General features: G+C 43.2%; 1 protein-coding gene and 1 long non-coding RNA gene across 3 annotated transcripts in view; one reads left to right on the top strand and one right to left on the bottom strand.

Moving 5' to 3' along the window:
* LOC101471554 (uncharacterized) overlaps nt 1-19,299 on the bottom strand; it is a 291,948-nt gene that overhangs the window by 122,049 nt on the left and 150,600 nt on the right. The window lies entirely within an intron of this gene.
* Nucleotides 437-18,826, top strand: LOC106675723 (uncharacterized). Its single transcript, XR_013100250.1, has 4 exons — nt 437-720; nt 1,972-2,078; nt 14,934-16,370; nt 16,744-18,826. It is a non-coding gene; the product is annotated as an uncharacterized LOC106675723 (long non-coding RNA).

The raw sequence follows: 19,299 nt of genomic DNA on the forward strand, positions 1-19,299 counted from the left end.
AACAGAGATTACAACCTTCAGCCTTCAGTGAGCTTATGGTGAGCCTACAACGTTATTCATTAACAACAAAGCAAACGAAGCATGGCTTGACAAGTCTAGGAGATAGTTCAAATTAAATGATTAATTCTAATCTATGTCTCAAAACCATGCAAACCAATGAGTAGTGGAAGAGGTGTAGCTAATGAAGTGGCCAGTCTGAGGGATCTCCCTCCTCCTCACTGAGTTTCTTTTGCTGCTCTCCTTCGTGTCTTTATAAACTGGTGGTGTTGCCACAGTATTCCTACACGCATTACTGCTTTTATTTACCGATGTGCAATATCTGCACATGCTGCTCCTCTTTCTCACTGTCTGCAGCCCAAATGTGTTTTCTCAGGGCATCTGAGTCACGTGATCGCACAGTAACGAATCAAAGCAAATCAGGAAGAAGGGGGCGGAGCAAAGAGTGTGTGCAGGAGAGGAGTCGAGCAGAGAGAGCTGCTTTTTCATGAAACGGGAGTGAAGTAGTGACCTTAGAGGAAAGAAAAAAACTAAAGTATCGATCATAAACCACTACCAACGTCCTGATCGATATCTGCATCGATCTGCCCACCCTTGTCTCCTGGATCGTAGCTGAGATCAGCGTGAACCACGTGGGTCTCTGCTCCCTGATCTGTTTCCTGTGTTTGGAAAGAGTTGCAGCTTCATCGCGGAGTTTCTCTCGGTTTGTGGGCTCATCTAAAGGTAAGCACCGAGCTAACTTTACTGTGAGTTCAGTTCATGTTGAGTTTAGCTCCTGAATGAGGTCTTCTGCTGCTCTCCTCGGTGTCTGTTCACAGTTTATTGTGAACACGTTGAGAGAAGAGTGAGAGAGTGTTTGGAGAAAAACACCAACTAATCATTAGCTCAGCATGCTGGGAGAAGTTGGAGCAGAAAAGGCTTTTCATTGTCCCTGCAGCTGTTTTTCTGCCTGCACCAAACCTCTACAGCCTCATTTCTATTTGTATGGACTCAAATGTCGTCATAAATATTTTGTATTTGTAAATCAAATGCGTATTTGTGCATTGAGTTTTGCAACTTTGCAAATAAGCATTAAGACTATATGTATTTAAATCCTAACAGTATCTGTAACCAGATATTAACAGAAAAATTTGTAACACTTGTAAATATTTTTTACACACATAGACAAATTCTCATCTGTAGATGCACAAAAATAAAATGTTCATTGATTAACAAGTACAAAATATTTATGACTGTTGGGTCTGTGTTCCCACAGGCCCCGCTAGTTTAGAGACTTATTCCTCATGAAGAGCGAAATCAAGACAGAACATCTGTCTCCCATCCCCCCGTTGGTTACAAACACAAGGCAGTGTGTGTGTGTGTGTGTGTGTGTGTGTGTGTGTGTGTGTGTGTGTGTGTGTGTGTGTGTGTGACCTCACCAAAAGGATCATAAAAGCAGGAAGCAACATCAGACAGAATCTTCACAAGGGATTTGCTCATGATAAAACACTACAGCCTCTTCCCAGAACCTCGAGAGGCTGGGGAGGGAGACATAGGAATGTCTTGATCCTATAGTTTGAACCAAGACTTTACAAATTTAAGAAGCACAATGACAACATTCAACAATTTGACTTAACAATGACCACAATTTGAGCCTCGATATTTCAAGTGATAACAGGAAAGTGTGTGTGTGTTCTTGATTTTACTACCTGGTGGGATCCACTTTAAAGTTGTCCATAAAATTTAAATGATTAATTTTACAAAAATGAAAGCAATATATCACTGACATACAAATGAGGACAAAAGCTCAGCTTCCTGTTGTGCTTCTAAATACTGTAGGAACCGCAAGTAAGCCTGCAGTGTGAGAGCAAAGTGCTCTAATGGGATATTGTGATGCTATGAGATCTCTAAGCTATGATGGGGCCTGATCAGTCAAGACTCCGTCCTCTGTTCTTGTTTCACTGTGATGTTACAAAGATCTGTTTTGTGTCCCAGCCGATCAGCAGGAGGAGAAGAGTCTGACGGAGCACCAGACGAACATTTTCAACCATTCGGACTCAGCTCAGCCACTACAGTGGACAAAAATGTCATCAACACAAAAGGTGAAGAACCTATCACTTTTATTGAAACTGTGCACTTCATCAGCTGATGCTTGTTTGTCAAGATTGAAAAGGATTCAAGAAGAAGTTTGTCATTTCGTATGGTATTACCCAGGCTGAAATGAAAGTGTTTCTCACCAGCATCTACAGTGCAATAATCAATACAACTAAAAAGAAAAATGGTTTGACAAACAGTAAAAAGGCAGTAATAAATCACAACAATAAAAAGGGGTAAATAACATGAAATCTTAATTCATAAACAAACTCCAGTCCAAATACTCACACTCATACAGGTAGCATCAGCCCTTTCACAGAAGGGGCTAATTAAATTAAGTAGTGTGTGTATCTGGGGAGTATATTGTATGCTGTGTGTGTGTGGATAGGAGGCATCAGAGTATAGCTGTGCTAATAGCTGAATGGATGGTTATTGGGTGCAGTCCTGCTTTTCTGAGTCTCCCAAGGGAGTGCAGACGCTTTTGTGCTTTTTTTGATAACTGCTGTTGTATTAATGAAGAAGGACGGGTCATCAGCAAGGTGCACACCCAGGAACTTAACACTGCTGACCCTCTCCACAGCAGCACCCTCTATGGTGAAGTCTGTGTGGTGATCTCTGCCAGACTTCCTGAAATCGATCACCATCTCTTTTGTTTTGTCCACATTGTTGGTGAGATTACGGGATCTACACCACACTTCAAGCTGCTCCACATCTATTCTATAAGTGGTCGTTGTCAGTGATGAGACCAACCACAGTTGTTGTCTGCAAATTTCAACAATATGATTAGCACTGAGTCTGGCTTACAGTAATGTGTGAGCAGACTGAACAGCAACGGGCTCAGGACACCCCCCAGAGGAAAGTCTGTGCTCAACAAGATGGTCTTTGATGTGTGGCTGCCCACCTTGACTGTCTGTTGCCGCTTTTCAAGAAGCTGAAAACCCATTTGCAGGTTGCAGGGTCCACGCCTGATAGCATCAGCTTTTCCAACTGCTGCAGAATGATCGTGTTAAAAGCTGAGCTGAAGTCGATGAAAAGGACTCTGGCAGAGGGGTGTTCTTCCTCTCCAGGTGTGACAGCATAACATGGAGTGTGGTAGAGAGAGGTCACCTTCTGTAGATCGGTTGGTCCTGTATGCAAACTGAAGGGGAACCAGGTCTATTTGGAGACTGTGCACAACCAAGACCAGCCGCTCGAGGCATTTACTCACAATTGGTGTCCCTTGTCATTGGGGGAGGGGGCTTGTAGTACGTAATGTGTTGGAAGCCCTGCCAAAGCATCGTTCCTCACACTGTGTTGAGAAGCGCTCCACAGTCTGATATTGTTGTCAAGGGAGCAGACATTGGCCGGCAACTGTGTCCGTACGTCTGGCTTGTATTGGTTAGCAGCTAGCCTCGCATTAGCTCCTCTATGCTTACCCTGCTTCTGCATCCTATCACACCGCTTTCTGTGTTTCCTCCTGGGTGTTGCTCAGAAAGAAAAGAAAGAAAAACAAAAGAAAAACAAACAAAACACCTGGATCACCTGTATGGAGAAAAAAAAATTGTGCAGCATGCAAGATAGACAGCGCACAATGTGCATTGAGGCAGCAGGAAAGAAAGGTGTAGTCCGTGTCTGTGAACACCGGTGTGTACACCTGTGTGCATAGCTGTGTGGATCAGCATGCTTGTATTCCAAAGGTTTCTCCATGTAACGATCTGCTAGGAAGTGTGGGGAGCCATAGCGCCGTCCCCCAGGGTATGAAGCAGGTATGGAGGAGGTCCAGGCCCCAGATATCCAGAGGCCCCAGAGTACAAGGACCCAAGGAGGACCACCAAAAGGGGGGGAACCGTGCCACCCTCCTGGGAAGAGCTGAGTAGAGCCCCAAACGAGAGGTCACCCAGCAGCTACGGAGCAGAGGCCAGAGGGGGTTGCAGTGGCGTGCCCGCGGGCTCTGCCGGCAGCCAGCTGCGGCAGAGAGGACCGAGCTTCAGGCCCAGAGGGCAGAGGCCTGAGGGCATCCCATCCCCCGGAAGGAGCCCAGCCGGGCCACAGGCACCAGGCCCCGCCAATCGGCCACCAGGAGTGAGCCGGTACATACATGAGCGCCCAGCCCCAGACGACAAGGACCACCAACACACCAACGTCTGAGGGCATCAGCCACCGGCAGGGAGTGTGGTGAGGGGAGATAGCCCTCCATACTTAGGAGGGCCTGAGATGTACCCAGAGAGGTTGAGTCTAAGACCCAACCTGACATATAGACACAGACGAACAGGCGCACGCAGATACAAACGTGCATTCCTACCCCATGTGCACAACCAAATACTCGGCACTCACCCAACGTGTAGACAGACACAAATAGACACTGCACAGACAGTCACACTCCCCAAACATACTCTATATCACAGGTCCAGGTACCCCCGCCCCCAGAGGGGCAAGCCGCACCTAAACCCAGGAGATGTAACCCTTCTCTCTGGGGTGGAGGCAAGCGTACCACCTCCTTATCTGCAGTAGTAGGGAGGCCCCGCATCCCAGACCCCAATCTGACGGCCAGCACCTCCTCCCAGCGCCCCAGCCCTGACGTCTAACAGAACCGGGGTGAGTGAAGACCCAACACCTCCCTAAGCCCACTCATATGTAGTGTTGCTGTGTGCTGTTCTAAATTGCATTTAAAACACAGGAGAGCATGGTACTAGCTTCCTCTCAGAGAGCAGCACGGCTCTTCCCGAAAACCCTTAGTGTCTATATGCATTTAAAATTGAGGGTAGGGCAACAGCACCAGAGGTGGGTTGGAATACACAGACCATCCTTTGGATGCTATAAAACGTGCCCACCCCCAAGGCGCTATATGTATGTGTTATGTGAGAGTGTGAGTAATGTGGATGTCTAGGTTGCAGAATAAAATTGAGGCATAGGCGGCCAGAAGGGGACAGAGGGGGAGTGCCTCCCCTGCACCTTGGTGAGATACCTGCACTCCAAGCCCTGCGTGTGTGGGTGGGTGTGGTAGAGCGGGAATAGGGAGGCAGCTTAGGATGGGGAGGGAAGAAAGGGAGGGGCAAGCGGCCCCTCCCTGGGGCCAGCTCCCCCGCTGAGCCCAGTAGGCACCCCCACACTCTGGAACCCACCAGGGCAAGGGGGCCCAGGCCCATCCGGGCCCGCAGCAGCAGCACCGCCCAGCCCCACAGAGTCCGGGGAAGCCCACTCGACTCCATCCCAGAGAAAACTGCACCCACCCCATCATCCAGTCATCTCCCAAACTACACAAGACAATAGACACCCAGGTTGAGTTCATTCTCCACCTCTCTTATATCGCTCCCCCCACGTGCAGAGTGAGCTCCTATAGAGAGGAGACCACCTGCAAAGATATAACAGCCTCCCCACCAGTTAGAGAGCCCCCTAGTTGGGCCGATGCACCAGAGGTCCCCTGCACTGGGGCTGAGCCCCCCTGCACCCACCCGCCCACAGCTCTGGCGACACAACAGCCAGGACCCAAGCCCCCAAGGCCCAGCAAGCACCCCAGACCGGGGGACGGAGCACCCCCAAGCCTCCACGCCCGTCCCGGACCCAGGCTACCAGACCAGTAACCAACGTCCGCCAGCACAGACCCTCCCCCATCTCTTCAAGACGAATGTGATCTATTAGATGGTTTTTATATTGGTTAGAATTAAGATTATTTTTATTTTTCCAGTTAATGAGGACCATTTTCTTGGCTATGCATAGGGCCGTAAAAACAACGTGGGCTGTGTTTATTTCTGCAGTGACCTCATCCAAGTTGCCCAGCAAGCATACTAATGGGGAGGCTGGAATGTTACATTTCAGACACTTTGATAAGTCTTCACATATCTCACGCCAAAACGTCTGAACTGGTGGACAGAACCAAAGAGCGTGGATGTAATTGTCCGGTGTATTTGCTGTGCAGTGTGAGCAGTTGTTGGAAGGCGTATAGCCCATCTTGAACATCCTATGACCAGTATAGCGCACTCTGTGTAATATTTTGTGTTGTATTAATTGGAAACTGGGATTTCTGATCCATTGAAAGGTTTTTAAGCATATCTGAGACCAAAGGTTTGGGTCTAAGCTGATCGATAAATCTGCTTCCCATTTTGCAGTAGGAAGGGATATTGATTCATCTACTTTAGAAAGTGTTTGTAAGTAAAGTTTTGTAATATGTCCGGATTGTTCCAGATAGGTGTACGTTTGCATGGGATTAATGAAGACTCTGTCCTTTTTAGAAACTCCCACCATGCTGTCAGAGAAGAGCTGATGCTGACGCTTTTAAAGCATTCATGTCGTTTGATGTTTGAGCTGATAAATGGTAGGTCTGAAATTTCTAGGTTATTACATAGGGCCTGTTCTACATCTATCCAAGGTTCATCTAAGAGGGTGTGTTTAAACCATCTAGAGGTGAACTGAAGCCTGTTGGCTAAAAAATAGTGATTAAAGTTAGGCAGATCTAATCCTCCTTTATCCTTGGTCTTTTGCAGTGTTTTTAAGCTGATACGTGGGGGTTTATCTTTCCAAAGGAATTTAGAAATATACGAGTCTAGAGATCTGAACCAATCTTGTGATGGCTTATTTGGGATCATTGAAAATAAATAGTTTATTTTTGGCAAGACCATCATTGTTATAGCGGCGACCCTTCCCATGAGTGATATGGGTAAAGATTTCCATCTAGCCAGATCAACTTCTACTGTCTTTAACCCTTTAAAGCCGGTCGGAGTGAACACGCTCCATTTTGCGTAACTATTTATAAATCCCGGTAGCTCTGCAACCAAGTAAGCTAGCGCAATAATTTTTTTTGCATATGAAACCGGAGGAATTGTACTTACATCTTATGCCATCAGCTTGTCCTAGGTCACAGTTTCCTTCCACATATAGCTTTGCAAAAACTGCATAAAAAGCGCTTGCAGCACCAAAAACAAAATATTTCAGAAACACGCTTTGCCGATCCGATGAGCTGTTCATAACACTTCCTACGTCCATCAGCGTGAACTATCCCATGTCCGCCATGACCTGCCCGAAACCAGAAGTGACGTCATTTTGCGGAAATGTAGTTTTTTGCCATCAGGGCCTCATGAGCCTATACTGGTGTTTTTAAAAGTTATATTTGACTTTATGACTTTCTGTGTCATTTCTGGGATGCTTAGGACTCATATTGCACTGCTGGAAATAGTTTATTTTGATGCATATGCTGTTTTCTTTGCAAATTTGCATTATAATATTTATTTTCGTTTTTCCTACAGTATATGAAAATTGGTGTATTTCAAAAATAAAACTAAGAAGACACTCAAAATTAATTTCCTGTGGTGGGAAACTAGTTTGTGCAACTTTTTTGCATTTACAGTTTTGAGGGATATGCCTCTTAAATTTCTCTAACTAGAAATATATGTTAAAAAAACGATTTTCAATTTTTTTGTAGTTTATTGTACTTTTTTGCAATTTATGTAATTACTATGCACTTAATGCATACATATTATTAAAATTTGGGCTATAATGGTTGTATTGATGTATAGCAACTTGAAATACTCCCAAAAATGGCACTACAGCATGTAAAACTATAATATATGCTCTGGCGGACTTGGTTCTATGGTAGGTCTTAAAGGGTTAAAAGTGGGATGTGGTTTAATTTAGTTAATTCTGAAAGTTTAGGAGAGACATTAATACCTAAATATTTTATATTTCCAGATTGCAGTGGGGAAGGAGAAGAATTATGGAAGGAGCAATTAATCGGAAGGACTGTTGATTTTGACCAGTTAATTGAATAATCGGAGACACTTGAGAAAGAATTTATCAATGCAATTACCCCAGAGAGATTGGTTTGTGAGTTTTGGAGAAAAAGTAACACATCATCCGCATAAAGGCTGATTTTATGTTCTACATTCTTACATTTTATGCCCTTAATTGTTGTAGCCTTTCTAATTGCTGCTGCTAGTGGCTCAATAAAAATTGCAAACAGTGAAGGGGAGAGTGGGCATCCCTGTCTGGTGCCCCTCAGGAGACAGAAGCTGGAGGATGTTTGTTTGGTCATTTGTTCTGACACAAGCTGTTGGGGAATTATATAATATTTTTAACCAGTTTTATAGCTTGAGGGAAATACAGGGTCTTTGCCTGGTTTTAGTAAGAGACTGATATTTGCAGAGTTCATATTTGGTGGTAGTCTACCATTTTCTTTGATTTCCTGCAACATCCTGTGAAAAACTGGTACCAGAATCGCCCAGAATTCTTTGTAAAAATCTATTGGAAAGCCGTCTGGACCTGGAGCCTTATTATTTGGCATACTTATCAGAGCTTCCTGGAGTTCACCTGGCATCAGTGACGAATCCAGTGCCATTGCTTGGGTGTCTAATAATTTTGGAAGAGTTATGTTGTCGAGAAATTGATCGATTTCATTTTTAGATGGGTTTATTTGTGGTGTATATAAAGTTTCATAGAAATCCCTAAAAAATATGTTTATTTTTTTAAGATCATATATTGTATTCTCAGATAAATCTTTAACGGCACATATAGTTGTTTTTTCTTTATTGATTTTTAACTGGTTAGCAAGAAATTGTCCGGATTTGTTATCGTATTCATAATTTTGCAGGCAAAGTCTTTGTACTAAGATTTTCGTCTTTTTATTAATAATTTCTTTTAATTCTAGTTTTGTTTTGCGTATTTTGTTTAATATTTCTTGATCTTGGTGTGACACATAGGCTTTTTCTAAGAATTTGATGTTTTTTGATGTTTTTTTTTCTAGTTCCTGAATATTTTTGTTTTCTTCTTTCTTATGTGATGAGAAAGAAATTATTTTACCTCTCATCATGGCTTTCCCTGCTTCCCAGAGGACAGATGCTGATGTTCCAGGAATGTCATTAAAGCCTAAATATAGAGTCCATTCTTTTTTAAAGTATTTGATAAACTCTTCGTCTTTGAGCAGTGATGTATTAAATCTCCAGTTTTTACTTGGTGTAGTATTATTCTTCTGTATTAGTGTTAAAGATACAGGAGCATGATCGCTGACAGCTATAGGATGAATCTCAGTGTCTGAAATGTTACTCAGCAATGAGCTTGTGAAGAGAAAATTATTTAGAAGATAAAGAAACTCACAACTCAGATATCTATTTTTTACATGCGCATGGGCAGTCAACGATCCGATCTGCTTTGCACTGATGTGCACAACAGATGAGACACAGAAAAAGCGCCCAGGGCATCCTGAACGTCCTTTATTTATACTTAAAGCAAGTCTCCACAGCAGTAGGAGTGTCATGTATGGAACTCCTTAAAAGGAGAAAGAGAGGGGGAGCGCCAGTCTGTCCATTTAAAACCGGATGTCACCACATTCCTTTTACACATATGGCTTCAATTTCTCTCTCCCTGTGTTGGCTCCAATTCACAACCTCTTCTTCCTTTAAATGAAGCTACAACTTAAGCATAATCACAAAATTAAAAATCTTTCATCAGAGCTGCTGAACAGAAAATAATCCAGACGAGGTTTTTTTTTTTTTTTTTTTTTTTTTGTACTCGTTTTTATTCATTTTCAAATTAAACCGTAAGTCTTTTTTGTAGATGGAATCTTATTTAATGCAACCACAAACCCAAACTCAAAGGGGTCTGGTGATGCCAACCTGTATGGATTGTTGTTAAAACAGTATTCAGTCAGAAGGAAAACAAACGTCTTCTTTCAGCCAGTCAGAGCTGTGCTCGCTGTCCAAGCCTTTTTGTTTCAATCACAAAAACTGGACCAATCCTGGGACAAAAATCAAACACTGCAAAAGCCAAAAAAGAAAAGGTTAAAAACTGTATTTGGTGACTAATCATGTTTGATTCACCCCCCAGGTTTGGGAGCGGTTCTGTGGGCCGTAATGTGAATATTTAAGAAATTGGACAATGTTTCTGTTCAGGCATGATGCAAGGTAGTGCTCCTCCAGTCTGCTTTGTAGGCCATTTTGGAAGCAGCAGTCAGGTGAACAGCAGATGTAATTCCATTTTTCGATCTCCAGGCCATCTTTGAAGAAAAGCATGAATGGTATGATGCCGAAAAGCATGAATGATGTGATGCCGACTCCATGGTTAAGTCGGTGGCGCCGCACCGACTTAACCTTTTTAACCTTAAAAAAAGATGGCGCCGGTGCATGTGGCTTGCTGTCTATCACTGCCAGTGTTGTTTGTTTGTTTTGATTTTATTGACTATTGTAATAAATGCCAACTCTCTCTTGGTGTATGATCGCCTAACCGTACTGGATCTCCGACCTTCTGCCAAAGGCTGGGCAAAGTGGAACCAAGCTGGACATAAAACTTTGCCCCCGCTAATATCGGAGATCCCGGCTCACCTGTGCCGTGTTCCAGATCCACCACTCCGGCAAAAGTGCTGATGCCGGGGTCGAAGGGCTGGCTTCCTGGTGAAGCTGAAAGCTTCTTTAAGGTATTCTCTTAAGCCCTTATCCAGAAAACAAGGAGCGGTGCCAAACTTCTGTTTCTCTCGGCGATCGTTGGAACCTGTCTGTACCTGGCTGGTACCTGTCATCTGCCTGGATGGGATGTTCCAGTCCCGCCGGCGTGGTGTGAATCTGCGGAACCTGTGGCCTCTGTGTCGGGCTTCTAGGACGGTTAGCGACGGGGATCCGCCGCTTACCGCCAGAATTGGCCTGGTAAATGCTAGGTCCCTAGCGAACAAAACGTTTATCCTGAAGGATTTCTTCACATCCCGAGGACTGGATTTTCTCTGTGTGTGCAAGACGTGGCTGAGCGCTGGGGAGTGCAGCCTCTTCTCAGATCTTCTACCTGGCGATTGCTGTTATTCTAATTCCCCACGTATGTTGGGCCGAGGAGGAGGAATAGCTACGATCTTTAAAAGTCATTTTAAATGTAAGAAGCTATCAACCCCGTCGTTCACCATCTTTGAACTGTCTGTTTGAGTTGGGCTGCTCTCACACAGTGTTGTGTGCGGTGGTTTATCGGCCTCCAAAATACAATAAGGACTTTGTGTTGACTTTGCTGACTTCTTGGCTGAATTCCTGCCAAAATATGATCGTGTTGGTATTGTTGGGGATTTTAATATTCACGACTGTTGTCCTGATATGCCCATGGCGAAGGGCTTTTTAAACCTTATTGATTCGTTTAATCTGGTGCAATGTGTGACAGGTCCCACACGTGAACGTGGACACACACTTGATCTTGTTTTATATCATGGCTTTTCTGTTTTTAACATAGATTTGTGATGCTGTGTTTTATGACCACAGTCCTGTGATGTTTGAAGTTCCTCTTGCCTGTGCCTCAGTTAAACCTCACGCTGCTGCTCAGCACTGTCGTGTTTTTAACTCCTCCACTGCTGAACGCTTTTCATCAAGTCTCTCCTTGTGCTCGTGACCTCTCAGTCTCTGTTTCCTCCTCTGCTGTCTTTGACAGGTTTGAGCATGTGACTCTTTCCTTTTTAAAGGAGACTGTTGGTCGTTTTAAGTCTGTAGGGTCTCCAAATGATGCTGTCCCTCCTCAACTTTTAAAAGAGGTGTTACCTACAGTTGGTCCTTTGGTTCTTGAGCTGGTAAACCATAGTCTGACTGTCGTCAGGTGTCGTCCCTAAAGATTTTAAACATGCAGTAGTCAAACCCCTGATTAAAAAACCTGCTCTTGATCCTACAGTTCTTGCAAATTACAGGCCTATCTCCAAACTACCTTTTCTTTCCAAAATTCTTGAAAAGGTAGTTTACAGCCAAATAATGGCCTTCCTGGAAAAGCAAAATGTGTTAGAGGTTTTCCAATCTGGTTTTAAAGCCTTTCATAGCACTGAATCAGCCCTTTTAAAAGTTTTTAATGACATATTTTTAGCGACTGATGCTGGGGACTGTGTTGTTCTTGTGCTTTTAGATTTGACAGCTGTGTTTGATACCGTGGATTATGCCATTTTATTCTCTCGTTTGGAGCACTGGGTGGGCATTAGGGGCTGTTAAGATTCAAGAATTGAGAAAGGGTACAAGAGGTGATCGAAAAATAACCACACTGGTCCGGCCGGGTGAAGTCAAACGAAGATTTTAATTCACACGTGGGAAGATCACTGAAAACAGCAATTGATCTTCGACTTACTAAGGCACAAACAATTATTTTATAACATCAGGGTTTGTTTACTGACGCCCCTTCATGCGTCACCGGTACATTTTATACATAGATCAGATCAACATCATCATGACTTTTCACCCAGAAAATCATCTTCTATTTTCATGGCTTGGTACTTTCCGTTCTTGTCTTAAAATGAATTGTTCCTCTTTCTTGTCTAGACCTAACTAATCTCTCCTCTAAATAAATCTTAACTAATGTGTGTGTACGTGTTGACCTCACATGCTCTTTGTGTCACCTCTTCACCTCCTACTGTCTGTGTCTCGTCCTCAAATGCTCTTTCTCAATTCACCTGTTGCACTTCTGACCTTTCACCAGGACAGAGGCTCACTGAGACTATGTGTATGTCTTCTACTAAATAAATGTTTTAACCAAGAACCTCTACTAAAACCTTAATATAAAATGACCTGATATAAGTGTTTTGTAAGCATGTATTGCAATTCCTTCTATGTTCTAGTTTTCCCTCAGCATGTATCACCTAGACACTCTCACTAGATGAAGCTCAAAACCATTAATGAACCTGAACATCAACTCAAATAAGCACAGATATGCAATATGTATAAAATAGTTATAACTGCACCTGAAATACAAAGTTAACATCATCATAAACATCTTAAGGCCATCTTAAAGCTATCTGTTACATTGTTAAAGCAATGATCATACTGCAGATTATATTATGCTGGTCAAATACTTTTCTGTTCATCCCCACAGGGCACAGCACTGGAGTGGTTCAGGTCCTACTTGGCGGGGCGAACTTTTTTGTGTCAGCCTCGGTGACTATGTGTCGTCCTCCGCTCCCCTCTTGTGTGGTGTCCCACAGGGCTCAGTTCTAGGCCCCCTCCTCTTCTCTTTATATCTGCTTCCTCTTGGTTCTGTACTGAGAAAGCACAGCATTCCTTTCCACTTTTATGCTGATGACTGTCAGATCTATGTCCCTCTAAAGAAAAAAGGCAGATACCTTACACAGCCATTACTTCAGTGTCTCGATGACATTAAGACTTGGATGTCTGTTAACTTTTTAAAATTCAATGATAAAAAGACCGAGGTGATGGTTTTTGGCAGCCCCACTGAGACCCCCAATGTGTATGTAAATTCCCTGGCACAGTATGTTAAGCCAACTGTCACAAACCTGGGGGTCAAAGCGGACTGTGAACTGAAGCTTGACAGTCAAATTAAGGCCGTGGTAAAATCTAGCTTCTTTCACCTCAGGCAGCTGGCAAAAATAAAGCCAATTCTTTCACGGCAGTACTTTGAGACAGTGATCCACGCCTTTGTTAGCACTCGGCTGGATTACTGTAATGCACTTTATATTGAGGTGAGCGCATCATATATCAGTCATCTACAGAGGGTGCAAAATGCCGCAGCTCGTCTTTTAACTGGCACTCGAAAGTTTGAGCACATTTCCCCTGTTTTAGCTTCACGTCACTGGCTGCCCATTTCTTTTAGGATTCATTTTAAAATTCTTTTATTTACTTTTAAAACTCTCCATGGCCTAGCTCCATCTTATCTCTCTGAGCTGCTACAGCCTTATACACCCACCCGCTCTCTCAGGTCAGCTGATCAGCTGCTCCTGAAGATACCCAGGACTGGGCGTAAACTTAGAGGAGATCGTGCTTTTGCTGTAGCAGCTCCAAAACTGTGGAACGAGCTTCCTTTAGAGATTAGACAGGCCACTTCTTTATCTGTTTTTAAGTCACTCTTGAAAACCCACCTCTTTACCCTGACCTTTGACACCACGTGAGATGTTGGTTTTTATTTTTATTTTAGTTGTTTTTAGGTGATTCGATGCTGTTTTATCTTGTTTTTGTTTTAATATAGGGCTGTTTTAATTTTATGTTTTATTTATTTATTTCGCTGCTTTCTGTTATTCTATTGTTTTAACTTATTTTCTGTACGGCACTTTGTTCCTGTGCTGGGTATTTTAAAGTGCTTTATAAATAAAATTGGATTGGATGGGGCCAGGTAAGCGACCAGAGACAGCTCCATAAGGAGTGGGTTAGCTAAGCCAGTTTTGTCGGTGCTGTCCAACGTCATGTACTGTTCATAGCTGGGTACAGTGATGCAGGTAGACAGAGGTTTGCCACATGATGCACTTAGCTCTCAGACAAAGTTTGGGAACATAGGAAGGCAGTTTTTAGATATTGCGGGGTCCAGTTGGAGGAAAAAGCCTGTGAACTGCGACAGCTTCTGAGCTGGCAGAGGAGAGGGCTAGTCCACCTGCAGCTTCTTAGCTGCACAGTGAATCAGGGGCTGACTGCCGAAGCAGTGGCGGCACATTGGGGCTGTGCACACGTCATCACAGATAATCTGCCTTAAAGGCGTGAATAAAGGTTTCCTCGGCCAGGACACGTGAGGGCATGATATCCCATACCACGTGTGTTGTACCGAGTGTATTGACTGAAATCAGAATCAGAATCAGAATACTTTATTCATCCCGAGGGAAATTAGGGGTTACAGCAGGCAGCACGCTAATGGCGCATGCGCACTCACAAAGGAACCTTCTGACCAACTTTACACAAACATCACATTGGGCAGACATGTCAGAAGGTAGGCTGATAGGAAAAAAAACAACGAAAATACACTACATGAGGTAAGAGGAGGAGAAAAAAAACTCCACTCAGACTGAGCTCCTAGTGGGAGAACAGTTTGATAAAAGAAAAAACACCTCAGCACAAAAGCACAAGGAACTACTTCAGCCTTTGGTTTAAAACTACTGTTAATAGAGGAAATTTGAAGGTTGAGTTTATTCCACGACTGCATTTCACTCACTGCCTCTGTTTGTTTCTCTTTCACTGCAGGACCAACATGGAGCGAGAAGTCAGCGCTCTCAGGAGGCTGACAAACCTCACAGAAGAAAGGAAGAGAAAACATACAGTTGTGATGAGTGTGGAAAGTCTTTTAACCAGTCTGGAAATTTAAAAACACACCAACTCATACACAGTGGAGTTAAAGCGCACAGCTGTGAGTTGTGTGGACAGTCTTTTACCCAGGCTGGACACTTAAAGACACACCAACTCATCCACAGTGGAGTTAAAGCATATAGCTGTGACTTGTGTGGAAAGTCTTTTACCCATGCTGGAAGCTTTAAAAGACACCAAATCATGCACAGTGGAGTTAAACCATACAACTGTGATTTGTGTGGAAAATCATTTACCTTGGCTGAAAGCTTAAAACAACACCAACTCATCCACAGTGGAGTTAAAGCGTACACCTGTGGGTTGTGTGGACAGTCTTTTACCCAGGCTGGACACTTAAAAAGACACGAACTCATCCACAGTGGAGTTAAAGCGTACAGCTGTGGGTTGTGTGGACAGTCTTTTCACCGTTCGGGAAACTTAGAAAGACACCAACTCATCCACAGTGGAGTTAAAGCATACAGCTGTGAGTTGTGTGGAAAGTCTTTTAACCGTCCTGGAAACTTAAAAACTCACCAACTCATACACAGCGGAGTTAAAGCGTACAGCTGTGACTTGTGTGGAAAGTCTTTTAACCAGTCTGGAAATTTAAAAACACACCAACTCATACACAGTGGAGTTAAAGCGCACAGCTGTGACTTGTGTGGAAAGTCTTTTACCCTGGCTGGAAGTTTAAAAAAACACCAACTCGTCCACAGTGGAGTTAAAGCATACAGCTGTGAGTTGTGTGGAAAGTCTTTTAACCATCCTGGAAACTTAAAAACTCACCAACTCGTCCACAGTGGAGTTAAACCATACAGCTGTGAGTTGTGTGGAAAGTCTTTTAACCAGTCTGGAAGTTTAAAAACACACCAACTCGTCCACAGTGGAGTTAAAGCGTACAGCTGTGACTTGTGTGGAAAGTCTTTTAACCAGTCTGGAAGTTTAAAAACACACCAACTCATCCACAGTGGAGTTAAAGCGTACAGCTGTGACTTGTGTGGAAAGTCTTTTAACCAGTCTGCAAGCTTAAAAACACACCAACTCGTCCACAGTGGAGTTAAAGCGTACAGCTGTCACATTTGTGGAAAAACTTTCCGCTGGCTACTCAGCCGAAACATTCACCTACGCATTCACACCAAAAATGATGTTTACTGCTGTGATCAGTGTGGTAAAGCTTTTGTGACATACAAAAACTTACAGCACCACATGTTTACCCACACTGAGGAGAGACCTTATAAATGTGACCTCTGTGAGAAAACTTTTAAATCTCCACGTTACCTCAAATCACACCAAAAGATTCACAGCAGAAAGAAACTCTAAAAGTGCAGTTACTGTGAGGTATGTATTTTTCTTTTAACAGTTTTACAATTTTATATGAATGAAGTTTAATTTCAAAGCTTAAAAGTTTTAAAAGCTCCTCCCCTTTCTCTCTATCTAACATTCACACTCCAATGGATGCATCGGAGAGCAGGTTGGAGTCAGTATCTTGTGGGATGCAGAGTAGAGCATCCAGGGGTTTAATCACCAGTCTTCCCATTAAGTAGATTACCTACAAATGAAGACTTAATGTTGCCCAGTAAGCTGAGTGTTATAATGTAAACAGTAAGATATAATTGGACACTGGCACAGATACTCCTTATTTCAGGCGCCATTAAAAATAAAAATGTTGAGAGAATTCCCTGACTTCCACTGTCTTTGTGTCTTTGTTTAGAAGCAGAGCGACACAGACTGATCCAGTTCTCAACCCTGTCGTCACTGTGGTAGTGGGAAAGAGTTTCTCTGTGACTTTTGTGAAAAAACTTTCAATCATCAAGAGAACCTAAACAACATCAACTCAGACACACTGGAGACAAAACGAACTACTGCAAAGAATATGGGAGAGGCTTCCCTAAACCAAGTGAATTAAACCAAAATTAACTCTGTCACATGGGGTCAAAAACCATCTCTCATTCACCACTGCGGATCATCTTAAAGTGCATGGAAGAGTCCACACAGGAGAGAAACCATACAAATGCAGAAACTGGGAGAAAAGTGTCTCGCTGTCAGGAAGTTGTAACAAACATGAACGTACATACATGGAGGGGAAACTACAGCTGTGACCAGTGTGACAAATCAAAACATTTCACACCCATTGATTTTGAAAACCTTCAATATGAACTAAAGCCATCAACAGGATGTGAAACGACCACTGATGTGACTTTATATCCAAGAAAAAGATAAAAAGTCAAGCTGATCTGGGTCTGGGCTGTACTTTGGTGTATTACCACCTTAAACAGTTTGATCTTTTTGTGGTTTCATTGACTCAGTTATGTCAGATTTCCTCTCTGTCCTGGTCTGGATGCTCATCTGTAAAGAAGTAAAACTCGGATGGTTCAGTGGTCTCTAGCAGCTGATTAGTGAGCCAGCACTTCTGTGTATCATGCAGTTGTGCTTCTTTTCCTCTTGTGTCGACTCAGCTCAGTTACTTGGTTAGAGGGTTCCACATATACAAGAATCCTTCCTGGAATCGTTTTTTGGTATGAGGTGTTCTTGGGAAGACGTCACACCACCACCACTGTGTCAGGCTGTTCCTGTGATCTTCTTTTAATGCCACGTGTAACGGGACTCAAATCTCTCGAAAAACTACAGCTTCCGTCTCATTTACCAACAAACATCATCCAGATGTTTGTTGTTAGATGTGAGATGAGCCTTTCTGTTGTTGAATCTCTCCCCCCATTGAATCTCTTATTGCTGAATCATGACCTCTGACCTTATCTAAGCTAAGTAAGGCCTGCAGGTCTTTAGATGATGATCTGGGTTCTTCAGTGACCTCCTGGATTAGTCATCGATGCACTCTTGCAGTATTTCTAGTCAGCCACTTGCTCCTGGGAGGCTTGAGTACTCTTCCATTTTTCCTGTAGTGTGGATAATGGCTCGTAGTTCGCTTGAGTCCCAAAGCCTTAGAAATGACTCTGTAACCTTTTCATACTGATGTCAGTGACTTTGTTTCTCTGCTGTTTCTTTTGATCGTATCATGATGTGCTGCTGTGTGAGGTCTTTCAGCCGGCTTCCATACATGGTCAGGTTGTTTTTCATACCTTTTTACCCTTAACAAATGAAACCATTTACAGACTATTTTCCACTGACCCAGGTAACCTTTGTCATATTTCTTTCCTTTTTGATCATCTGAAACATTCAAATGTTGAGTCCTTCAGGTGTAACCTTGACTGTTTTCCCAGTTGCAGCTTAAGCTAGGCTTAATCCTTCCTTTTTAGACTACTGCTTAGCCACAACCAGCTGTGACAATGTTTATGGCTGGTTTGGTTAAAGTGCCAGTTTAGTAAATAGGAGAGGGCTCTCAATCCCACCAGTGCATAAAAACGTGAGTTCTCTGTCATTGCTCACTTTCTGTAAGAATGTCATGGCCCTGGGTCTTTTGACCCAGCGTTTTGTGTTTTCTATTATTGTGATGTATTTTGGTTCTGGTTTTCTCTTTCTTTGGGTTTTGGTTCTGTTCTTCCCCAGTTTAGTATTTAGGCTTTTCTGCCTGTGTATTCCTGTGTCAAGTCCGGATTTCTTAGTCTGTGTCTTTGCATGTGTGAGTTCCTGTTTTATTTTGTAGGTCTGTGTCTCTCGTCAGTGTTTCTAGTTTCACTTCCCTTGTCCCGTTATGTCCAATTACTCCCAGCCGTGCCTCCGTCTGTTTCAGGTCTGTTTTTGTTTAGCTTTTCCCAGTTTAGGTTACTCGCTGTTCTGTTTTTTGCCACCCTCGCCTTTGTTTGTTATCTCACTGTCAATAAAGCTTCCTCACCTCAGTTGTGCTGCATCCTGGGTCCTTTAATATCTTACACCTGGCTCGCGTCGCGAACCCTGACAAAGAAAGCATGTTATCCTCAGGCAGAGCTGCAGACGATCAAGAATCCATAACTACTGGATGGTGGACGTTTCTCTAAGCAGACAGTCAGTTCTTGGGATGCCAGCTGGATGTAGTTTCACAACCTTTAACTTAATGTCTGTGTGTTTTTAACATCTTATGCTCTGGTTTAACTTTTAAACAACCTGATTAATGAAAGCACATCTTTTGACCACCCTGTTTGTCATCAGCGGTGGCTTTAGGATCATCCTCACCTGCTCATGGTTGCAGTTGTTTATCGGTTGAATTGGCATTTACTTTATAGTGTGATAAGATGTTAATAAGCGTATAAAGCTGTAAAGCCTCTTGAGTGACTTAAATCGCCTTTCTTCCTCAGTGTGATGCTCAATGTGAACTGCAGGTCGTCTTGATGAT

This window comes from Maylandia zebra, linkage group LG9 (genome assembly GCF_041146795.1).
Source record: "Maylandia zebra isolate NMK-2024a linkage group LG9, Mzebra_GT3a, whole genome shotgun sequence".
In the NCBI taxonomy this organism is placed as follows: Eukaryota; Metazoa; Chordata; class Actinopteri; order Cichliformes; family Cichlidae; genus Maylandia; species Maylandia zebra.